Source organism: Camellia sinensis, unplaced genomic scaffold (assembly GCF_055761805.1).
Source record: "Camellia sinensis isolate YWXY unplaced genomic scaffold, ASM5576180v1 Unanchor4, whole genome shotgun sequence".
In the NCBI taxonomy this organism is placed as follows: Eukaryota; Viridiplantae; Streptophyta; class Magnoliopsida; order Ericales; family Theaceae; genus Camellia; species Camellia sinensis.
Window position 1 is genome coordinate 1,473,099 of NW_028129277.1, and position 24,471 is coordinate 1,497,569.

Here is a 24,471-nt window from a genome sequence, read left to right on the forward strand (position 1 = left end):
CATTGCGCAGGTTTGTGCACTCTACTTGCATTTTGCATGCATATTATCGCGCCATCTTGCGCACCTCATTGCGCAGTTTTGTGTACACTATTTGCATTTTGCAAGCATTTTATCGCGCTATCTTGCGCACCTCATTGCGCAGTTTTGTGCACACTACTTGCATTTTGCATGCATTTTATCGCGCCATCTTGCGAACCTCATTGCGCTGTTCTGTGCACAGTAGTTGCATTTTGCAGGCGTTTTATCGGGCAATCTTGCGCACCTCATTGCGCAGTTTTGTGCACACTACTTGCATTTTGCACGCATTTTATCGCGCCATCTTGCGCACCTCATTGCGCAGTTTTGTGCACACTACTTGCATTTTGCATGCATTTAATCGCGCCATCTTACGCACCTCATTGCGCAGTTTTCTGCACTCTACTTGGGTTTTGCATGCATTTTATCGCGCCATCTTGCGCACCTCATTGCGCAGTTTTGTGCACACTATTTGCATTTTGCAAGCATTTTATCGCGCTATCTTGCGCACCTCATTGCGCAGTTATGTGCACACTACTTGCATTTTGCACGCATTTTATCGCACAATCTTGCGTACCTCATTGCGCAGTTCTGTGCACACTACTTGCATTTTGCATGCATTTTATCATGCCATCTGACGCACCTCATTGCGCAGTTTTGTGCACACTACTTGCATTTTGCATGCATTTTATCGCGCCATCTTGCGCACCTCATTGCGCTGTTCTGTGCAAACTAGTTGCATTTTGCATGCATTTTATCGCGCTATCTTGCGCTCCTCATTGCGCAGTTTTGTGCACACCACTTGCATTTTGCACGCATTTTATCGCGCAATCTTGCGCACCTCATTGCGCAGTTTTGTGCACTCTACTTGCATTTTGCATGCATTTTATCGCGCTATCTTGCGCACCTGATTGCGCAGTTTTTTGCACTCTACTTGCATTTTGCATGCATTTTATCGCGCTATCTTGCGCACCTGATTGCGCAGTTTTGTGCACACTACTTGCATTTTGCATGCATTTTATCGCGCTATCTTGCGCACCTCATTGCGCAGTTTTGGGCACTCTACTTGCATTTTGAATGTATTTTATCGCGCTATCTTGCGCACCTCATTGCGCAGTTGTGTGCACACTACTTGCATTTTGCATGCATTTTATCGCGCCATCTTGCGCACCTCATTGCGCTGTTCTGTGCACACTAGTTGCATTTTGCATGCATTTTATCGCGCTATCTTGCGCTCCTCATTGCGCAGTTTTGTGCACATTACTTGCATTTTGCACGCATTTTATCGCGCAATCTTGAGCACCTCGTTGCGCAGTTTTGTGCACTCTTCTTGCATTTTGCATGCATTTTATCGCGCTATCTTGCGCACCTGATTGCGCAGTTTTTTGCACTCTACTAGCCTTTTGCATGCATTTTATCGCGCTATCTTGCGCACCTGATTGCGCAGTTTTGTGCACACTACTTGCATTTTGCATGCATTTTATCGCGCTATCTTGCGCACCTCATTGCGCAGTTTTGGGCACTCTACTTGCATTTTGCATGCATTTTATCGCGCTATCTTGCGCACCTCATTGCGCAGTTTTGTGCACACTACTTGCATTTTTCATGCATTTTATCGCGCTATCTTGCGCACCTCTTTGCGCAGTTTTGTGCACTCTACTTGCATTTTGCATGCATATTATCGCGCCATCTTGCGCACCTCATTGCGCAGTTCTGTGCACACTACTTGCATTTTGCATTCATTTTATCGCGCTATCTTGCGCACCTCATTGCGCAGTTTTGTGCACAGTACTTGCATTTTGCATGCATTTTATCGCGCCATCTTGCGCACCTCATTGTGCTGTTCTGTGCACACTAGTTGCATTTTGCATGCATTTTATCGCGCTATCTTGCGCTCCTCATTGCGCAGTTTTGTGCACACTACTTGCATTTTGCACGCATTTTATTGCGCAATCTTGCGCACCTCATTGCGCAGTTTTGTGCACACTACTTGCATTTTGCATGCATTTTATCGCGCCATCTTACGCACCTCATTGCGCAGTTTTGTGCACACTACTTGCATTTTGCTTGCATTTTATCGCGCCATCTTGCGCACATCATTGCGCAGTTTTGTGCACTCTACTTGCATTTTGCTTGCATCTTATCGCGCCATCTTGCGCACCTCATTGCGCAGTTTTGTGCACACTACTTGCATTTTGCAAGCATTTTGTCGCGCTATCTTGCGCACCTCATTGCGCAATTTTGTGCACACTACTTGCATTTTGCATGCATTTTATCGCGCTATCTTGCGCACCTCATTGCGCAGTTTTGTGCACACTACTTGCATTTTGCACGAATTTTATCGCGCTGCCTTGTGCACCTCATTGCGAAGTTCAGTGCACACTACTTGCATTTTGCATGCATTTTATCGCGCTATCTTGCGCACCTCATTGCGCAGTTTTGTGCACACTACTTGCATTTTGCAGGCATTTTATCGCGCCATCTTGCGCACCTCATTGCGCCGTTCTGTGCACACTTGTTGCATTTTGCATGCATTTTATCGCGCTATCTTGCGCACCTCATTGCACAGTTTTGTGCACACTACTTGCATTTTTCATGCATTTTATCGCGCCATCTAGCACACCTCATTGCGCAGTTTTGTGCACTCTACTTGCATTTTGCATGCATTTTATCGCGCCATCTTGCGCACCTCATTGCGTAGTTTTGTGCACACTATTTGCATTTTGCATGCATTTTATCGCGCTATCTTGCGCACCTCATTGCGCTTTTTTGTGCACACTACTTGCATTTTGCATGCATTTTATCGCGCTATCTGCGCACCTCATTGCGCAGTTTTGTGCACTCTACTTGCATTTTGCATGCATTTTATCGCGCTATCTTGTGCACCTCATTGCGCAGTTTTGTGCACACTACTTGCATTTTGCATGCATTTTATCGCGCTATCTTGCGCACCTCATTGCGCAGTTTTGGGCACTCTACTTGCATTTTGAATGTATTTTATCGCGCTATCTTGCGCACCTCATTGCGCAGTTGTGTGCACACTACTTGCATTTTGCATGCATTTTATCGCGCCATCTTGCGCACCTCATTGCGCTGTTCTGTGCACACTAGTTGCATTTTGCATGCATTTTATCGCGCTATCTTGCGCTCCTCATTGCGCAGTTTTGTGCACACTACTTGCATTTTGCACGCATTTTATCGCGCAATCTTGAGCACCTCGTTGCGCAGTTTTGTGCACTCTTCTTGCATTTTGCATGCATTTTATCGCGCTATCTTGCGCACCTGATTGCGCAGTTTTTTGCACTCTACTAGCCTTTTCCATGCATTTTATCGCGCTATCTTGCGCACCTGATTGCGCAGTTTTGTGCACACTACTTGCATTTTGCATGCATTTTATCGCGCTATCTTGCGCACCTCATTGCGCAGTTTTGGGCACTCTACTTGCATTTTGCATGCATTTTATCGCGCTATCTTGCGCACCTCATTGCGCAGTTTTGTGCACACTACTTGCATTTTTCATGCATTTTATCGCGCTATCTTGCGCACCTCTTTGCGCAGTTTTGTGCACTCTACTTGCATTTTGCATGCATATTATCGCGCCATCTTGCGCACCTCATTGCGCAGTTCTGTGCACACTACTTGCATTTTGCATTCATTTTATCGCGCTATCTTGCGCACCTCATTGCGCAGTTTTGTGCACAGTACTTGCATTTTGCATGCATTTTATCGCGCCATCTTGCGCACCTCATTGTGCTGTTCTGTGCACACTAGTTGCATTTTGCATGCATTTTATCGCGCTATCTTGCGCTCCTCATTGCGCAGTTTTGTGCACACTACTTGCATTTTGCACGCATTTTATTGCGCAATCTTGCGCACCTCATTGCGCAGTTTTGTGCACACTACTTGCATTTTGCATGCATTTTATCGCGCCATCTTACGCACCTCATTGCGCAGTTTTGTGCACACTACTTGCATTTTGCTTGCATTTTATCGCGCCATCTTGCGCACATCATTGCGCAGTTTTGTGCACTCTACTTGCATTTTGCTTGCATCTTATCGCGCCATCTTGCGCACCTCATTGCGCAGTTTTGTGCACACTACTTGCATTTTGCAAGCATTTTGTCGCGCTATCTTGCGCACCTCATTGCGCAATTTTGTGCACACTACTTGCATTTTGCATGCATTTTATCGCGCTATCTTGCGCACCTCATTGCGCAGTTTTGTGCACACTACTTGCATTTTGCACGAATTTTATCGCGCTGTCTTGTGCACCTCATTGCGAAGTTCAGTGCACACTACTTGCATTTTGCATGCATTTTATCGCGCTATCTTGCGCACCTCATTGCGCAGTTTTGTGCACACTACTTGCATTTTGCACGCATTTTATCGCGCCATCTTGCGCACCTCATTGCGCCGTTCTGTGCACACTTGTTGCATTTTGCATGCATTTTATCGCGCTATCTTGCGCACCTCATTGCACAGTTTTGTGCACACTACTTGCATTTTTCATGCATTTTATCGCGCCATCTAGCACACCTCATTGCGCAGTTTTGTGCACTCTACTTGCATTTTGCATGCATTTTATCGCGCCATCTTGCGCACCTCATTGCGTAGTTTTGTGCACACTATTTGCATTTTGCATGCATTTTATCGCGCTATCTTGCGCACCTCATTGCGCTTTTTTGTGCACACTACTTGCATTTTGCATGCATTTTATCGCGCTATCTGCGCACCTCATTGCGCAGTTTTGTGCACTCTACTTGCATTTTGCATGCATTTTATCGCGCCATCTAGCACACCTCATTGCGCAGTTTTGTGCACTCTACTTGCATTTTGCATGCATATTATCGCGCCATCTTGCGCACCTCATTGCGCAGTTTTGTGTACACTATTTGCATTTTGCAAGCATTTTATCGCGCTATCTTGCGCACCTCATTGCGCAGTTTTGTGCACACTACTTGCATTTTGCATGCATTTTATCACGCCATCTTGCGAACCTCATTGCGCTGTTCTGTGCACAGTAGTTGCATTTTGCAGGCGTTTTATCGGGCAATCTTGCGCACCTCATTGCGCAGTTTTGTGCACACTACTTGCATTTTGCACGCATTTTATCGCGCCATCTTACGCACCTCATTGCGCAGTTTTGTGCACACTACTTGCATTTTGCATGCATTTAATCGCGCCATCTTACGCACCTCATTGCGCAGTTTTCTGCACTCTACTTGGGTTTTGCATGCATTTTATCGCGCCATCTTGCGCACCTCATTGCGCAGTTTTGTGCACACTATTTGCATTTTGCAAGCATTTTATCGCGCTATCTTGCGCACCTCATTGCGCAGTTATGTGCACACTACTTGCATTTTGCACGCATTTTATCGCACAATCTTGCGTACCTCATTGCGCAGTTCTGTGCACACTACTTGCATTTTGCATGCATTTTATCACGCCATCTGACGCACCTCATTGCGCAGTTTTGTGCACACTACTTGCATTTTGCATGCATTTTATCGCGCCATCTTGCGCACCTCATTGCGCTGTTCTGTGCACACTAGTTGCATTTTGCATGCATTTTATCGCGCTATCTTGCGCTCCTCATTGCGCAGTTTTGTGCACACCACTTGCATTTTGCACGCATTTTATCGCGCAATCTTGCGCACCTCATTGCGCAGTTTTGTGCACTCTACTTGCATTTTGCATGCATTTTATCGCGCTATCTTGCGCACCTGATTGCGCAGTTTTTTGCACTCTACTTGCATTTTGCATGCATTTTATCGCGCTATCTTGCGCACCTGATTGCGCAGTTTTGTGCACACTACTTGCATTTTGCATGCATTTTATCGCGCTATCTTGCGCACCTCATTGCGCAGTTTTGGGCACTCTACTTGCATTTTGAATGTATTTTATCGCGCTATCTTGCGCACCTCATTGCGCAGTTGTGTGCACACTACTTGCATTTTGCATGCATTTTATCGCGCCATCTTGCGCACCTCATTGCGCTGTTCTGTGCACACTAGTTGCATTTTGCATGCATTTTATCGCGCTATCTTGCGCTCCTCATTGCGCAGTTTTGTGCACACTACTTGCATTTTGCACGCATTTTATCGCGCAATCTTGAGCACCTCGTTCCGCAGTTTTGTGCACTCTTCTTGCATTTTGCATGCATTTTATCGCGCTATCTTGCGCACCTGATTGCGCAGTTTTTTGCACTCTACTAGCCTTTTGCATGCATTTTATCGCGCTATCTTGCGCACCTGATTGCGCAGTTTTGTGCACACTACTTGCATTTTGCATGCATTTTATCGCGCTATCTTGCGCACCTCATTGCGCAGTTTTGGGCACTCTACTTGCATTTTGCATGCATTTTATCGCGCTATCTTGCGCACCTCATTGCGCAGTTTTGTGCACACTACTTGCATTTTGCATGCATTTTATCGCGCTATCTTGCGCACCTCTTTGCGCAGTTTTGTGCACTCTACTTGCATTTTGCATGCATATTATCGCGCCATCTTGCGCACCTCATTGCGCAGTTCTGTGCACACTACTTGCATTTTGCATTCATTTTATCGCGCTATCTTGCGCACCTCATTGCGCAGTTTTGTGCACAGTACTTGCATTTTGCATGCATTTTATCGCGCCATCTTGCGCACCTCATTGTGCTGTTCTGTGCACACTAGTTGCATTTTGCATGCATTTTATCGCCCTATCTTGCGCTCCTCATTGCGCAGTTTTGTGCACACTACTTGCATTTTGCACGCATTTTATTGCGCAATATTGCTCACCTCATTGCGCAGTTTTGTGCACACTACTTGCATTTTGCATGCATTTTCTCGCGCCGTCTTACGCACCTCATTGCGCAGTTTTGTGCACACTACTTGCATTTTGCTTGCATTTTATCGCGCCATCTTGCACACATCATTGCGCAGTTTTGTGCACTCTACTTGCATTTTGCTTGCATCTTATCGCGCCATCTTGCGCACCTCATTGCGCAGTTTTGTGCACACTACTTGCATTTTGCAAGCATTTTGTCGCGCTATCTTGCGCACCTCATTGCGCAGTTTTGTGCACACTACTTGCATTTTGCATGCATTTTATCGCGCTATCTTGCGCACCTCATTGCGAAGTTCTGTGCACACTACTTGCATTTAGCATGCATTTTATCGCGCCATCTTGCGCACCTCATTGCGCCGTTCTGTGCACACGTGTTGCATTTTGCATGCATTTTATCGCGCTATCTTGCGCACCTCATTGCGCAGTTATGTGCACACTACTTGCATTTTGCACGCATTTTATTGCGCAATCTTGCGCACCTCATTGCGCAGTTTTGTGCACACTACTTGCATTTTGCATGCATTTTATCGCGCCATCTTACGCACCTCATTGCGCAGTTTTGTGCACACTACTTGCATTTTGCTTGCATTTTATCGCGCCATCTTGCGCACATCATTGCGCAGTTTTGTGCACTCTACTTGCATTTTGCTTGCATCTTATCGCGCCATCTTGCGCACCTCATTGCGCAGTTTTGTGCACACTACTTGCATTTTGCAAGCATTTTGTCGCGCTATCTTGCGCACCTCATTGCGCAATTTTGTGCACACTACTTGCATTTTGCATGCATTTTATCGCGCTATCTTGCGCACCTCATTGCGCAGTTTTGTGCACACTACTTGCATTTTGCACGAATTTTATCGCGCTGTCTTGTGCACCTCATTGCGAAGTTCAGTGCACACTACTTGCATTTTGCATGCATTTTATCGCGCTATCTTGCGCACCTCATTGCGCAGTTTTGTGCACACTACTTGCATTTTGCATGCATTTTATCGCGCCATCTTGCGCACCTCATTGCGCCGTTCTGTGCACACTTGTTGCATTTTGCATGCATTTTATCGCGCTATCTTGCGCACCTCATTGCACAGTTTTGTGCACACTACTTGCATTTTTCATGCATTTTTTCGCGCCATCTAGCACACCTCATTGCGCAGTTTTGTGCACTCTACTTGCATTTTGCATGCATTTTATCGCGCCATCTTGCGCACCTCATTGCGTAGTTTTGTGCACACTATTTGCATTTTGCATGCATTTTATCGCGCTATCTTGCGCACCTCATTGCGCTTTTTTGTGCACACTACTTGCATTTTGCATGCATTTTATCGCGCTATCTGCGCACCTCATTGCGCAGTTTTGTGCACTCTACTTGCATTTTGCATGCATTTTATCGCGCTATCTTGCGCACCTCATTGCGCAGTTTTGTGCACACTACTTGCATTTTGCATGCATTTTATCGCGCTATCTTGCGCACCTCATTGCGCAGTTTTGTGCACTCTACTTGCATTTTGCATGCATTTTATCCCGCTATCTTGCGCACCTCATTGCGCAGTTTTGTGCACACTACTTGCATTTTGCATGCATTTTATCGCGCCATCTTTCGCACCTCATTGCGCAGTTTTGTGCATTCTACTTGCATTTTGCATGCATATTATCGCGCCATCTTGCGCACCTCATTGCGCTGTTCTGTGCACAGTAGTTGCATTTTGCATGCATATTATCGCGCCATCTTGCGCACCTCATTGCGCAGTTTTGTGCACTCTACTTGCATTTTGCATGCATATTATCGCGCCATCTTGCGCACCTCATTGCGCAGTTTTGTGCACACTACTTGCATTTTGCATGCATTTAATCGCGCCATCTTACGCACCTCATTGCGCAGTTTTCTGCACTCTACATGGGTTTTGCATGCATTTTATCGCGCCATCTTGCGCACCTAATTGCGCAGTTTTGTGCACACTATTTGCATTTTGCAAGCATTTTATCGCGCTATCTTGCGCACCTCATTGCGCAGTTATGTGCACACTACTTGCATTTTGCACGCATTTTATCGTACAATCTTGCGTACCTCATTGCGCAGTTCTGTGCACACTACTTGCATTTTGCATGCATTTTATCACGCCATCTGACGCACCTCATTGCGCAGTTTTGTGCACACTACTTGCATTTTGCATGCATTTTATCGCGCCATCTTGCGCACCTCATTGCGCTGTTCTGTGCACACTAGTTGCATTTTGCATGCATTTTATCGCGCTATCTTGCGCTCCTCATTGCGCAGTTTTGTGCACACCACTTGCATTTTGCACGCATTTTATCGCGCAATCTTGCGCACCTCATTGCGCAGTTTTGTGCACTCTACTTGCATTTTGCATGCATTTTATCGCGCTATCTTGCGCACCTGATTGCGCAGTTTTTTGCACTCTACTTGCATTTTGCATGCATTTTATCGCGCTATCTTGCGCACCTGATTGCGCAGTTTTGTGCACACTACTTGCACTTTGCATGCATTTTATCGCGGTATCTTGCGCACCTCATTGCGCAGTTTTGGGCACTCTACTTGCATTTTGCATGCATTTTATCGCGCTATCTTGCGCACCTCATTGCGCAGTTTTGTGCACACTACTTGCATTTTGCATGCATTTTATCGCGCTATTTTGCGCACCTCTTTGCGCAGTTGTGTGCACTCTACTTGCATTTTGCATGCATATTATCGCGCCATCTTGCGCACCTCATTGCGCAGTTCTGTGCACACTACTTGCATTTTGCATTCATTTTATCGCGCTATCTTGCGCACCTCATTGCGCAGTTTTGTGCGCAGTACTTGCATTTTGCATGCATTTTATCGCGCCATCTTGCGCACCTCATTGTGCTGTTCTGTGCACACTAGTTGCATTTTGCATGCCTTTTATCGCGCTATCTTGCGCTCCTCATTGCGCAGTTTGGTGCACACTACTTGCATTTTGCACGCATTTTATTGCGCAATCTTGCGCACCACATTGCGCAGTTTTGTGCACACTACTTGCATTTTGCACGAATTTTATCGCGCTATCTTGTGCACCTCATTGCGAAGTTCAGTGCACACTACTTGCATTTTGCACGCATTTTATCGCGCTATCTTGCTCACCTTATTGCGCAGTTTTGTGCAAACTACTTGCATTTTGCACACATTTTATCGCGCTATCTTTCGCATCTCATTGCGCAGTTTTGTGCACACTACTTGCATTTTGCATGCATTTTATCGCGCCATCTTACGCACCTCATTGCGCAGTTTTGTGCACACTACTTGCATTTTGCATGCATTTTATCGCGCTATCTTGCGCACCTCATTGCGCAGTTTTGTGCACACTACTTGCATTTTGCACGCATTTTATCGCACAATCTTGCGTACCTCATTGCGCAGTTCTGTGCACACTACTTGCATTTTGCATGCATTTTATCACGCCATCTGACGCACCTCATTGCGCAGTTTTGTGCACACTACTTGCATTTTGCATGCATTTTATCGCGCCATCTTGCGCACCTCATTGCGCTGTTCTGTGCACACTAGTTGCATTTTGCATGCATTTTATCGCGCTATCTTGCGCTCCTCATTGCGCAGTTTTGTGCACACCACTTGCATTTTGCACGCATTTTATCGCGCAATCTTGCGCACCTCATTGCGCAGTTTTGTGCACTCTACTTGCATTTTGCATGCATTTTATCGCGCTATCTTGCGCACCTGATTGCGCAGTTTTTTGCACTCTACTTGCATTTTGCATGCATTTTATCGCGCTATCTTGCGCACCTGATTGCGCAGTTTTGTGCACACTACTTGCACTTTGCATGCATTTTATCGCGGTATCTTGCGCACCTCATTGCGCAGTTTTGGGCACTCTACTTGCATTTTGCATGCATTTTATCGCGCTATCTTGCGCACCTCATTGCGCAGTTTTGTGCACACTACTTGCATTTTGCATGCATTTTATCGCGCTATTTTGCGCACCTCTTTGCGCAGTTTTGTGCACTCTACTTGCATTTTGCATGCATATTATCGCGCCATCTTGCGCATCTCATTGCGCAGTTCTGTGCACACTACTTGCATTTTGCATTCATTTTATCGCGCTATCTTGCGCACCTCATTGCGCAGTTTTGTGCGCAGTACTAGCATTTTGCATGCATTTTATCGCGCCATCTTGCGCACCTCATTGTGCTGTTCTGTGCACACTAGTTGCATTTTGCATGCCTTTTATCGCGCTATCTTGCGCTCCTCATTGCGCAGTTTGGTGCACACTACTTGCATTTTGCACGCATTTTATTGCGCAATCTTGCGCACCACATTGCGCAGTTTTGTGCACACTACTTGCATTTTGCACGAATTTTATCGCGCTATCTTGTGCACCTCATTGCGAAGTTCAGTGCACACTACTTGCATTTTGCACGCATTTTATCGCGCTATCTTGCTCACCTTATTGCGCAGTTTTGTGCAAACTACTTGCATTTTGCACACATTTTATCGCGCTATCTTTCGCATCTCATTGCGCAGTTTTGTGCACACTACTTGCATTTTGCATGCATTTTATCGCGCCATCTTACGCACCTCATTGCGCAGTTTTGTGCACACTACTTGCATTTTGCATGCATTTTATCGCGCTATCTTGCGCACCTCATTGCGCAGTTTTGTGCACTCTAGTTGCATTTTGCATGCATTTAATCGCGCTATCTTGCGCACCTCGTTGCGCAGTTTTGTGCACACTACTTGCATTTTGCATGCATTTTATCGCGCTATCTTGCGCACCTCCTTGCGCAGTTTTGTGCACACTACTTGCATTTTGCATGCATTTTATCGCGCTATCTTGCGCACCTCATTGCGCAGTTTTGTGCACACTAGTTGCATTTTGCATGCATTTTATAGCGCTATCTTGCGCACCTCATTGCGCAGTTTTGTGCACTCTACTTGCATTTTGCATGCATGTTATCGCGCCATCTTGCGCACCTCATTGCGCAGTTTTGTGCACACTACTTGCATTTTGCTTGCATTTTATCGTGCCGTCTTGCGCCCCTCATTGACAAGTTTTGAGCACACTACTTGCATTTTGCACGAATTTTATCGTGCTATCTTGCGCAGCTTATTGCGCAGTTTTCTGCAAACTACTTGCATTTTGCATGCATTTTGTCGCGCTATCTTTCGCACCTTATTGCGCAGTTTTGTGCACACTACTTGCATTTTGCTTACATTTTATCGCGCTATCCTTCGCACCTCATTGCGCAGTTTTGTGCACACTACTTGCATTTTGCTTGCATTTTATCGCACCATCTTGCGCACCTCATAGCGCAGTTTTGTGCACTCTACTTGCATTTTGCATGCATCTTATCGCGCCATCTTGCACACCTCATTGCGCAGTTTTGTGCACACTATTTGCATTTCGCAAGCATTTTATCGCGCTATCTTGTGCACCTCATTGCGCAGTTTTGTGCACACTACTTGCATTTTGCATGCATGTTATCGCGCTATCCTGCGCACCTCATTGCGCAGTTTTGTGCACTCTACTTGCATTTTGCATGCATCTTATCGCGCCATCTTGCGCACCTCATTGCGCAGTTTTGTGCACACTATTTGCATTTTGCAAGCATTTTATCGCGCTATCTTGCGCACCTCATTGCGCAGTTTTGTGCACACTACTTGCATTTTGCATGCATTTTATCGCGCTATCTTGCGCACCTCATTGCGCAGTTTTGTGCACTCTACTTGCATTTTGCATGCATGTTATCGCGCCATCTTGCGCACCTCATTGCGCAGTTTTGTGCACACTACTTGCATTTTGCTTGCATTTTATCGTGCCGTCTTGCGCCCCTCGTTGACAAGTTTTGAGCACATTCTTTGCATTTTGCACGAATTTTATCGTGCTATCTTGCGCACCTTATTGCGCAGTTTTCTGCAAACTACTTGCATTTTGCATGCATTTTATCGCGCTATCTTTCGCACCTCATTGCGCAGTTTTGTGCACACTACTTGCATTTTGCTTGCATTTTATCGCGCCATCTTGCGCACCTCATTGCGCAGTTTTGTGCACTCTACTTGCATTTTGCATGCATCTTATCGCGCCATCTTGCGCACCTCATTGCGCAGTTTTGTGCACACTATTTGCATTTCGCAAGCATTTTATCGCGCTATCTTGCGCACCTCATTGCGCAGTTTTGTGCACACTACTTGCATTTTGCATGCATTTTATCGCGCCATCTTGCGCACCTCATTGCGCTGTTCTGTGCACACTAGTTGCATTTTGCATGCGTTTTATCGCGCAATCTTGCGCACCTCATTGCGCATTTTTGTGCACACTACTTGCATTTTGCACGCATTTTATCGCGCCATCTTGCGCACCTCATTGCGCAGTTTTGTGCACACTATTTGCATTTTGCGCACACTATTTGCATTTTGCAAGCATTTTATCGCGCTATCTTGCGCACCTCATTGCGCAGTTATGTGCACACTACTTGCATTTTGCATGCATTTTATCCCGCCATCTTACGCACCTCATTGCGCAGTTTTGTGCACACTACTTGCATTTTGCATGCATTTTATCGCGCCAACTTGCACACCTCATTGCGCTGTTCTGTGCACACTAGTTGCATTTTGCATGCATTTTATCGCGCTATCTTGCGCTCCTCATTGCGCAGTTTTGTGCACGCTACTTGCATTTTGCACGCATTTTATCGCGCAATCTTGCGCACCTCATTGCGCTATTTTGTGCACTCTACTTGCATTTTGCATGCATTTTATCGCGCTATCTTGCGCACCTGATTGCGCAGTTTTTTGCACTCTACTTGCATTTTGCATGCATTTTATCGCGCTATCTTGCGCACCTGATTGCGCAGTTTTGTGCACACTACTTGCATTTTGCATGCATTTTATCGCGCTATCTTGCGCACCTCATTGCGCAGTTTTGGGCACTATACTTGCATTTTGCATGCATTTTATCGCGCTATCTTGCGCACCTCATTGCGCAGTTTTGTGCACACTACTTGCATTTTGCATGCATTTTATCGCGCTATCTTGCGCACCTCTTTGCGCAGTTTTGTGCACTCTACTTGCATTTTGCATGCATATTATCGCGCCATCTTGCGCACCTCATTGCGCAGTTCTGTGCACACTACTTGCATTTTGCATTCATTTTATCGCGCTATCTTGCGCACCTCATTGCGCAGTTTTGTGCACAGTACTTGCATTTTGCATGCATTTTATCGCGCCATCTTGCGCACCTCATTGTGCTGTTCTGTGCACACTAGTTGCATTTTGCATGCATTTTATCGCGCTATCTTGCGCTCCTCATTGCGCAGTTTTGTGCACACTACTTGCATTTTGCACGCATTTTATTGCGCAATCTTGCGCACCTCATTGCGCAGTTTTGTGCACACTACTTGCATTTTGCACGAATTTTATCGCGCTATCTTGTGCACCTCATTGCGAAGTTCAGTGCACACTACTTGCATTTTGCACGCATTTTATCGCGCTATCTTGCGCACCTTATTGCGCAGTTTTCTGCAAACTACTTGCATTTTGCACACATTTTATCGCTCTATCTTTCGCATCTCATTGCGCAGTTTTGTGCACACTACTTGCATTTTGCATGCATTTTATCACGCCATCTTGCGCACCTCATTGCGCCGTTCTGTGCACACTTGTTGCATTTTGCACGCATTTTATCGCGCTATCTTTCGCACCTCATTGCGCAGTTTTGTGCACACTACTTGCATTTTGCATGCATTTTATCGCGCCATCTTGCGCACCTCATTGCGCAGTTTTGTGCACTCTACTTGCATTTTGCATGCATCTTATCGCACCATCTTGCGCACCTCATTGCGCAGTTGTGTGCACACTATTTGCATTTTGCAAGCATTTTATCGCGCTATCTTGCGCACCTCATTGCGCAGTTTTGTGCACAGTACTTGCATTTTGCATGCATTTTATCGCGCTATCTTGCGCACGTCATTGCGCAGTTTTGTGCACAGTACTTGCATTTTGCACGAATTTTATCGCGCTATCTTGTGCACCTCATTGCGAAGTTCAGTGCACACTACTTGCATTTTGCACGCATTTTATCGCGCTATCTTGCGCACCTCATTGCGCAGTTTTGTGCACAGTACTTGCATTTTGCATGCATTTTATCGCGCTATCTTGCGCACCTCATTGCGCAGTTTTGTGCACTCTACTTGCATTTTGCATGCATGTTATCGCGCCATCTTGCGCACCTCATTGCGCAGTTTTGTGCACACTACTTGCATTTTGCTTGCATTTTATCGTGCCGTCTTGCGCCCCTCGTTGACAAGTTTTGAGCACATTCTTTGCATTTTGCACGAATTTTATCGTGCTATCTTGCGCACCTTATTGCGCAGTTTTCTGCAAACTACTTGCATTTTGCATGCATTTTATCGCGCTATCTTTCGCACCTCATTGCGCAGTTTTGTGCACACTACTTGCATTTTGCTTGCATTTTATCGCGCCATCTTGCGCACCTCATTGCGCAGTTTTGTGCACTCTACTTGCATTTTGCATGCATCTTATCGCGCCATCTTGCGCACCTCATTGCGCAGTTTTGTGCACACTATTTGCATTTCGCAAGCATTTTATCGCGCTATCTTGCGCACCTCATTGCGCAGTTTTGTGCACACTACTTGCATTTTGCATGCATTTTATCGCGCCATCTTGCGCACCTCATTGCGCTGTTCTGTGCACACTAGTTGCATTTTGCATGCGTTTTATCGCGCAATCTTGCGCACCTCATTGCGCATTTTTGTGCACACTACTTGCATTTTGCACGCATTTTATCGCGCCATCTTGCGCACCTCATTGCGCAGTTTTGTGCACACTATTTGCATTTTGCGCACACTATTTGCATTTTGCAAGCATTTTATCGCGCTATCTTGCGCACCTCATTGCGCAGTTATGTGCACACTACTTGCATTTTGCATGCATTTTATCCCGCCATCTTACGCACCTCATTGCGCAGTTTTGTGCACACTACTTGCATTTTGCATGCATTTTATCGCGCCAACTTGCACACCTCATTGCGCTGTTCTGTGCACACTAGTTGCATTTTGCATGCATTTTATCGCGCTATCTTGCGCTCCTCATTGCGCAGTTTTGTGCACGCTACTTGCATTTTGCACGCATTTTATCGCGCAATCTTGCGCACCTCATTGCGCTATTTTGTGCACTCTACTTGCATTTTGCATGCATTTTATCGCGCTATCTTGCGCACCTGATTGCGCAGTTTTTTGCACTCTACTTGCATTTTGCATGCATTTTATCGCGCTATCTTGCGCACCTGATTGCGCAGTTTTGTGCACACTACTTGCATTTTGCATGCATTTTATCGCGCTATCTTGCGCACCTCATTGCGCAGTTTTGGGCACTATACTTGCATTTTGCATGCATTTTATCGCGCTATCTTGCGCACCTCATTGCGCAGTTTTGTGCACACTACTTGCATTTTGCATGCATTTTATTGCGCAATCTTGCGCACCTCTTTGCGCAGTTTTGTGCACACTACTTGCATTTTGCACGAATTTTATCGCGCTATCTTGTGCACCTCATTGCGAAGTTCAGTGCACACTACTTGCATTTTGCACGCATTTTATCGCGCTATCTTGCGCACCTTATTGCGCAGTTTTCTGCAAACTACTTGCATTTTGCACACATTTTATCGCTCTATCTTTCGCATCTCATTGCGCAGTTTTGTGCACACTACTTGCATTTTGCATGCATTTTATCACGCCATCTTGCGCACCTCATTGCGCCGTTCTGTGCACACATGTTGCATTTTGCACGCATTTTATCGCGCTATCTTTCGCACCTCATTGCGCAGTTTTGTGCACACTACTTGCATTTTGCATGCATTTTATCGCGCCATCTTGCGCACCTCATTGCGCAGTTTTGTGCACTCTACTTGCATTTTGCATGCATCTTATCGCACCATCTTGCGCACCTCATTGCGCAGTTGTGTGCACACTATTTGCATTTTGCAAGCATTTTATCGCGCTATCTTGCACACCTCATTGCGCAGTTTTGTGCACAGTACTTGCATTTTGCATGCATTTTATCGCGCTATCTTGCGCACGTCATTGCGCAGTTTTGTGCACAGTACTTGCATTTTGCACGAATTTTATCGCGCTATCTTGTGCACCTCATTGCGAAGTTCAGTGCACACTACTTGCATTTTGCACGCATTTTATCGCGCTATCTTGCGCACCTTATTGCGCAGTTTTGTGCAAACTACTTGCATTTTGCACACATTTTATCGCGCTATCTTTCGCATCTCATTGCCCAGTTTTGTGCACACTACTTGCATTTTGCATGCATTTTATCGCGCTATCTTGCGCACCTCAATGCGCAGTTTTGTGCACACTACTTGCATTTTGCATGCATTTTATCGCGCTATCTTGCGCACCTCATTGCGCAGTTTTGTGCACACTACTTGCATTTTGCATGCATTTTATCGCCCTATCTTGCGCACCTCATTGCGCAGTTTTGTGCACTCTACTTGCATTTTGCATGCATGTTATCGCGCCATCTTGCGCACCTCATTGCGCAGTTTTGTGCACACTACTTGCATTTTGCATGCATTTTATCGTGCCGTCTTGCGCCCCTCATTGACAAGTTTTGAGCACACTACTTGCATTTTGCACGAATTTTATCGCGCTATCTTGCGCACCTTATTGCGCAGTTTTCTGCAAACTACTTGCATTTTGCATGCATTTTATCGCGCTATCTTTCGCACCTCATTGCGCAGTTTTGTGCACACTACTTGCATTTTGCTTACATTTTATCGCGCTATCTTTCGCACCTCATTGCGCAGTTTTGTGCACACTACTTGCATTTTGCATGCATTTTATCGCGCCAACTTGCACACCTCATTGCGCTGTTCTGTGCACACTAGTTGCATTTTGCATGCATTTTATCGCGCTATCTTGCGCTCCTCATTGCGCAGTTTTGTGCACGCTACTTGCATTTTGCACGCATTTTATCGCGCAATCTTGCGCACCTCATTGCGCTATTTTGTGCACTCTACTTGCATTTTGCATGCATTTTATCGCGCTATCTTGCGCACCTGATTGCGCAGTTTTTTGCACTCTACTTGCATTTTGCATGCATTTTATCGCGCTATCTTGCGCACCTGATTGCGCAGTTTTGAGCACACTACTTGCATTTTGCATGCATTTTATCGCGCTATCTTGCGCACCTCATTGCGCAGTTTTGGGCACTATACTTGCATTTTGCTTGCATTTTATCGCGCTATCTTGCGCACCTCATTGCGCAGTTTTGTGCACACTACTTGCATTTTGCATGCATTTTATCGCGCTATCTTGCGCACCTCTTTGCGCAGTTTTGTGCACTCTACTTGCATTTTGCATGCATATTATCGCGCCATCTTGCGCACCTCATTGCGCAGTTCTGTGCACACTACTTGCATTTTGCATTCATTTTATCGCGCTATCTTGCGCACCTCATTGCGCAGTTTTGTGCACAGTACTTGCATTTTGCATGCATTTTATCGCGCCATCTTGCGCACCTCATTGTGCTGTTCTGTGCACACTAGTTGCATTTTGCATGCATTTTATCGCGCTATCTTGCGCTCCTCATTGCGCAGTTTTGTGCACACTACTTGCATTTTGCACGCATTTTATTGCGCAATCTTGCGCACCTCATTGCGCAGTTTTGTGCACACTACTTGCATTTTGCACGAATTTTATCGCGCTATCTTGTGCACCTCATTGCGAAGTTCAGTGCACACTACTTGCATTTTGCACGCATTTTATCGCGCTATCTTGCGCACCTTACTGCGCAGTTTTGTGCAAACTACTTGCATTTTGCACACATTTTATCGCTCTATCTTTCGCATCTCATTGCGCAGTTTTGTGCACACTACTTGCATTTTGCTTACATTTTATCGCGCCATCTTGCGCACCTCATTGCGCCGTTCTGTACACACTTGTTGCATTTTGCACGCATTTTATCGCGCTATCTTTCGCACCTCATTGCGCAGTTTTGTGCACACTACTTGCATTTTGCATGCATTTTATCGCGCCATCTTGCGCACCTCATTGCGCAGTTTTGTGCACTCTACTTGCATTTTGCATGCATCTTATCGCACCATCTTGCGCACCTCATTGCGCAGTTGTGTGCACACTATTTGCATTTTGCAAGCATTTTATCGCGCTATCTTGCGCACCTCATTGCGCAGTTTTGTGCACAGTACTTGCATTTTGCATGCATTTTATCGCGCTATCTTGCGCACGTCATTGCGCAGTTTTGTGCACAGTACTTGCATTTTGCACGAATTTTATCGCGCTATCTTGTGCACCTCATTGCGAAGTTCAGTGCACACTACTTGCATTTTGCACGCATTTTATCGCGCTATCTTGCGCACCTTATTGCGCAGTTTTGTGCAAACTACTTGCATTTTGCACACATTTTATCGCGCTATCTTTCGCATCTCATTGCGCAGTTTTGTGCACACTACTTGCATTTTGCATGCATTTTATCGCGCTATCTTGCGCACCTCATTGCGCAGTTTTGTGCACACTACTTGCATTTTGCATGCATTTTATCGCGCTATCTTGCGCACCTCATTGCGCAGTTTTGTGCACACTACTTGCATTTTGCATGCATTTTATCGCCCTATCTTGCGCACCTCATTGCGCAGTTTTGTGCACTCTACTTGCATTTTGCATGCATGTTATCGCGCCATCTTGCGCACCTCATTGCGCAGTTTTGTGCACACTACTTGCATTTTGCATGCATTTTATCGTGCCGTCTTGCGCCCCTCATTGACAAGTTTTGAGCACACTACTTGCATTTTGCACGAATTTTATCGCGCTATCTTGCGCACCTTATTGCGCAGTTTTCTGCAAACTACTTGCATTTTGCATGCATTTTATCGCGCTATCTTTCGCACCTCATTGCGCAGTTTTGTGCACACTACTTGCATTTTGCTTACATTTTATCGCGCTATCTTTCGCACCTCATTGCGCAGTTTTGTGCACACTACTTGCATTTTGCATGCATTTTATCGCGCTATCTTGCGCACCTGATTGCGCAGTTTTTTGCACTCTACTTGCATTTTGCATGCATTTTATCGCGCTATCTTGCGCACCTGATTGCGCAGTTTTGAGCACACTACTTGCATTTTGCATGCATTTTATCGCGCTATCTTGCGCACCTCATTGCGCAGTTTTGGGCACTATACTTGCATTTTGCATGCATTTTATCGCGCTATCTTGCGCACCTCATTGCGCAGTTTTGTGCACACTACTTGCATTTTGCATGCATTTTATCGCGCTATCTTGCGCACCTCTTTGCGCAGTTTTGTGCACTCTACTTGCATTTTGCATGCATATTATCGCGCCATCTTGCGCACCTCATTCCGCAGTTCTGTGCACACTACTTGCATTTTGCATTCATTTTATCGCGCTATCTTGCGCACCTCATTGCGCAGTTTTGTGCACAGTACTTGCATTTTGCATGCATTTTATCGCGCCATCTTGCGCACCTCATTGTGCTGTTCTGTGCACACTAGTTGCATTTTGCATGCATTTTATCGCGCTATCTTGCGCTCCTCATTGCGCAGTTTTGTGCACACTACTTGCATTTTGCACGCATTTTATTGCGCAATCTTGCGCACCTCATTGCGCAGTTTTGTGCACACTACTTGCATTTTGCACGAATTTTATCGCGCTATCTTGTGCACCTCATTGCGAAGTTCAGTGCACACTACTTGCATTTTGCACGCATTTTATCGCGCTATCTTGCGCACCTTACTGCGCAGTTTTGTGCAAACTACTTGCATTTTGCACACATTTTATCGCTCTATCTTTCGCATCTCATTGCGCAGTTTTGTGCACACTACTTGCATTTTGCTTACATTTTATCGCGCCATCTTGCGCACCTCATTGCGCCGTTCTGTACACACTTGTTGCATTTTGCACGCATTTTATCGCGCTATCTTTCGCACCTCATTGCGCAGTTTTGTGCACACTACTTGCATTTTGCATGCATTTTATCGCGCCATCTTGCGCACCTCATTGCGCAGTTTTGTGCACTCTACTTGCATTTTGCATGCATCTTATCGCACCATCTTGCGCACCTCATTGCGCAGTTGTGTGCACACTATTTGCATTTTGCAAGCATTTTATCGCGCTATCTTGCGCACCTCATTGCGCAGTTTTGTGCACAGTACTTGCATTTTGCATGCATTTTATCGCGCTATCTTGCGCACGTCATTGCGCAGTTTTGTGCACAGTACTTGCATTTTGCACGAATTTTATCGCGCTATCTTGTGCACCTCATTGCGAAGTTCAGTGCACACTACTTGCATTTTGCACGCATTTTATCGCGCTATCTTGCGCACCTTATTGCGCAGTTTTGTGCAAACTACTTGCATTTTGCACACATTTTATCGCGCTATCTTTCGCATCTCATTGCGCAGTTTTGTGCACACTACTTGCATTTTGCATGCATTTTATCGCGCTATCTTGCGCACCTCATTGCGCAGTTTTGTGCACACTACTTGCATTTTGCATGCATTTTATCGCGCTATCTTGCGCACCTCATTGCGCAGTTTTGTGCACACTACTTGCATTTTGCATGCATTTTATCGCGCTATCTTGCGCACCTCATTGCGCAGTTTTGTGCACACTACTTGCATTTTGCATGCATTTTATCGCCCTATCTTGCGCACCTCATTGCGCAGTTTTGTGCACTCTACTTGCATTTTGCATGCATGTTATCGCGCCATCTTGCGCACCTCATTGCGCAGTTTTGTGCACACTACTTGCATTTTGCATGCATTTTATCGTGCCGTCTTGCGCCCCTCATTGACAAGTTTTGAGCACACTACTTGCATTTTGCACGAATTTTATCGCGCTATCTTGCGCACCTTATTGCGCAGTTTTCTGCAAACTACTTGCATTTTGCATGCATTTTATCGCGCTATCTTTCGCACCTCATTGCGCAGTTTTGTGCACACTACTTGCATTTTGCTTACATTTTATCGCGCTATCTTTCGCACCTCATTGCGCAGTTTTGTGCACACTACTTGCATTTTGCATGCATTTTATCGCGCCAACTTGCACACCTCATTGCGCTGTTCTGTGCACACTAGTTGCATTTTGCATGCATTTTATCGCGCTATCTTGCGCTCCTCATTGCGCAGTTTTGTGCACGCTACTTGCATTTTGCACGCATTTTATCGCGCAATCTTGCGCACCTCATTGCGCTATTTTGTGCACTCTACTTGCATTTTGCATGCATTTTATCGCGCTATCTTGCGCACCTGATTGCGCAGTTTTTTGCACTCTACTTGCATTTTGCATGCATTTTATCGCGCTATCTTGCGCACCTGATTGCGCAGTTTTGAGCACACTACTTGCATTTTGCATGCATTTTATCGCGCTATCTTGCGCACCTCATTGCGCAGTTTTGGGCACTATACTTGCATTTTGCATGCATTTTATCGCGCTATCTTGCGCACCTCATTGCGCAGTTTTGTGCACACTACTTGCATTTTGCATGCATTTTATCGCGCTATCTTGCGCACCTCTTTGCGCAGTTTTGTGCACTCTACTTGCATTTCGCATGCATAATATCGCACCATCTTGCGCACCTCATTGCGCAGTTCTGTGCACACTACTTGCATTTTGCATTCATTTTATCGCGCTATCTTGCGCACCTCATTGCGCAGTTTTGTGCACAGTACTTGCATTTTGCATGCATTTTATCGCGCCATCTTGCGCACCTCATTGTGCTGTTCTGTGCACACTAGTTGCATTTTGCATGCATTTTATCGCGCTATCTTGCGCTCCTCATTGCGCAGTTTTGTGCACACTACTTGCATTTTGCACGCATTTTATTGCGCAATCTTGCGCACCTCATTGCGCAGTTTTGTGCACACTACTTGCATTTTGCACGAATTTTATCGCGCTATCTTGTGCACCTCATTGCGAAGTTCAGTGCACACTACTTGCATTTTGCACGCATTTTATCGCGCTATCTTGCGCACCTTACTGCGCAGTTTTGTGCAAACTACTTGCATTTTGCACACATTTTATCGCTCTATCTTTCGCATCTCATTGCGCAGTTTTGTGCACACTACTTGCATTTTGCTTACATTTTATCGCGCCATCTTGCGCACCTCATTGCGCCGTTCTGTACACACTTGTTGCATTTTGCACGCATTTTATCGCGCTATCTTTCGCACCTCATTGCGCAGTTTTGTGCACACTACTTGCATTTTGCATGCATTTTATCGCGCCATCTTGCGCACCTCATTGCGCAGTTTTGTGCACTCTACTTGCATTTTGCATGCATCTTATCGCACCATCTTGCGCACCTCATTGCGCAGTTGTGTGCACACTATTTGCATTTTGCAAGCATTTTATCGCGCTATCTTGCGCACCTCATTGCGCAGTTTTGTGCACAGTACTTGCATTTTGCATGCATTTTATCGCGCTATCTTGCGCACGTCATTGCGCAGTTTTGTGCACAGTACTTGCATTTTGCACGAATTTTATCGCGCTATCTTGTGCACCTCATTGCGAAGTTCAGTGCACACTACTTGCATTTTGCACGCATTTTATCGCGCTATCTTGCGCACCTTATTGCGCAGTTTTGTGCAAACTACTTGCATTTTGCACACATTTTATCGCGCTATCTTTCGCATCTCATTGCGCAGTTTTGTGCACACTACTTGCATTTTGCATGCATTTTATCGCGCTATCTTGCGCACCTCATTGCGCAGTTTTGTGCACACTACTTGCATTTTGCATGCATTTTATCGCGCTATCTTGCGCACCTCATTGCGCAGTTTTGTGCACACTACTTGCATTTTGCATGCATTTTATCGCGCTATCTTGCGCACCTCATTGCGCAGTTTTGTGCACACTACTTGCATTTTGCATGCATTTTATCGCCCTATCTTGCGCACCTCATTGCGCAGTTTTGTGCACTCTACTTGCATTTTGCATGCATGTTATCGCGCCATCTTGCGCACCTCATTGCGCAGTTTTGTGCACACTACTTGCATTTTGCATGCATTTTATCGTGCCGTCTTGCGCCCCTCATTGACAAGTTTTTAGCACACTACTTGCATTTTGCACGAATTTTATCGCGCTATCTTGCGCACCTTATTGCGCAGTTTTCTGCAAACTACTTGCATTTTGCATGCATTTTATCGCGCTATCTTTCGCACCTCATTGCGCAGTTTTGTGCACACTACTTGCATTTTGCTTACATTTTATCGCGCTATCTTTCGCACCTCATTGCGCAGTTTTGTGCACACTACTTGCATTTTGCATGCATTTTATCGCGCCAACTTGCACACCTCATTGCGCTGTTCTGTGCACACTAGTTGCATTTTGCATGCATTTTATCGCGCTATCTTGCGCTCCTCATTGCGCAGTTTTGTGCACGCTACTTGCATTTTGCACGCATTTTATCGCGCAATCTTGCGCACCTCATTGCGCTATTTTGTGCACTCTACTTGCATTTTGCATGCATTTTATCGCGCTATCTTGCGCACCTGATTGCGCAGTTTTTTGCACTCTACTTGCATTTTGCATGCATTTTATCGCGCTATCTTGCGCACCTGATTGCGCAGTTTT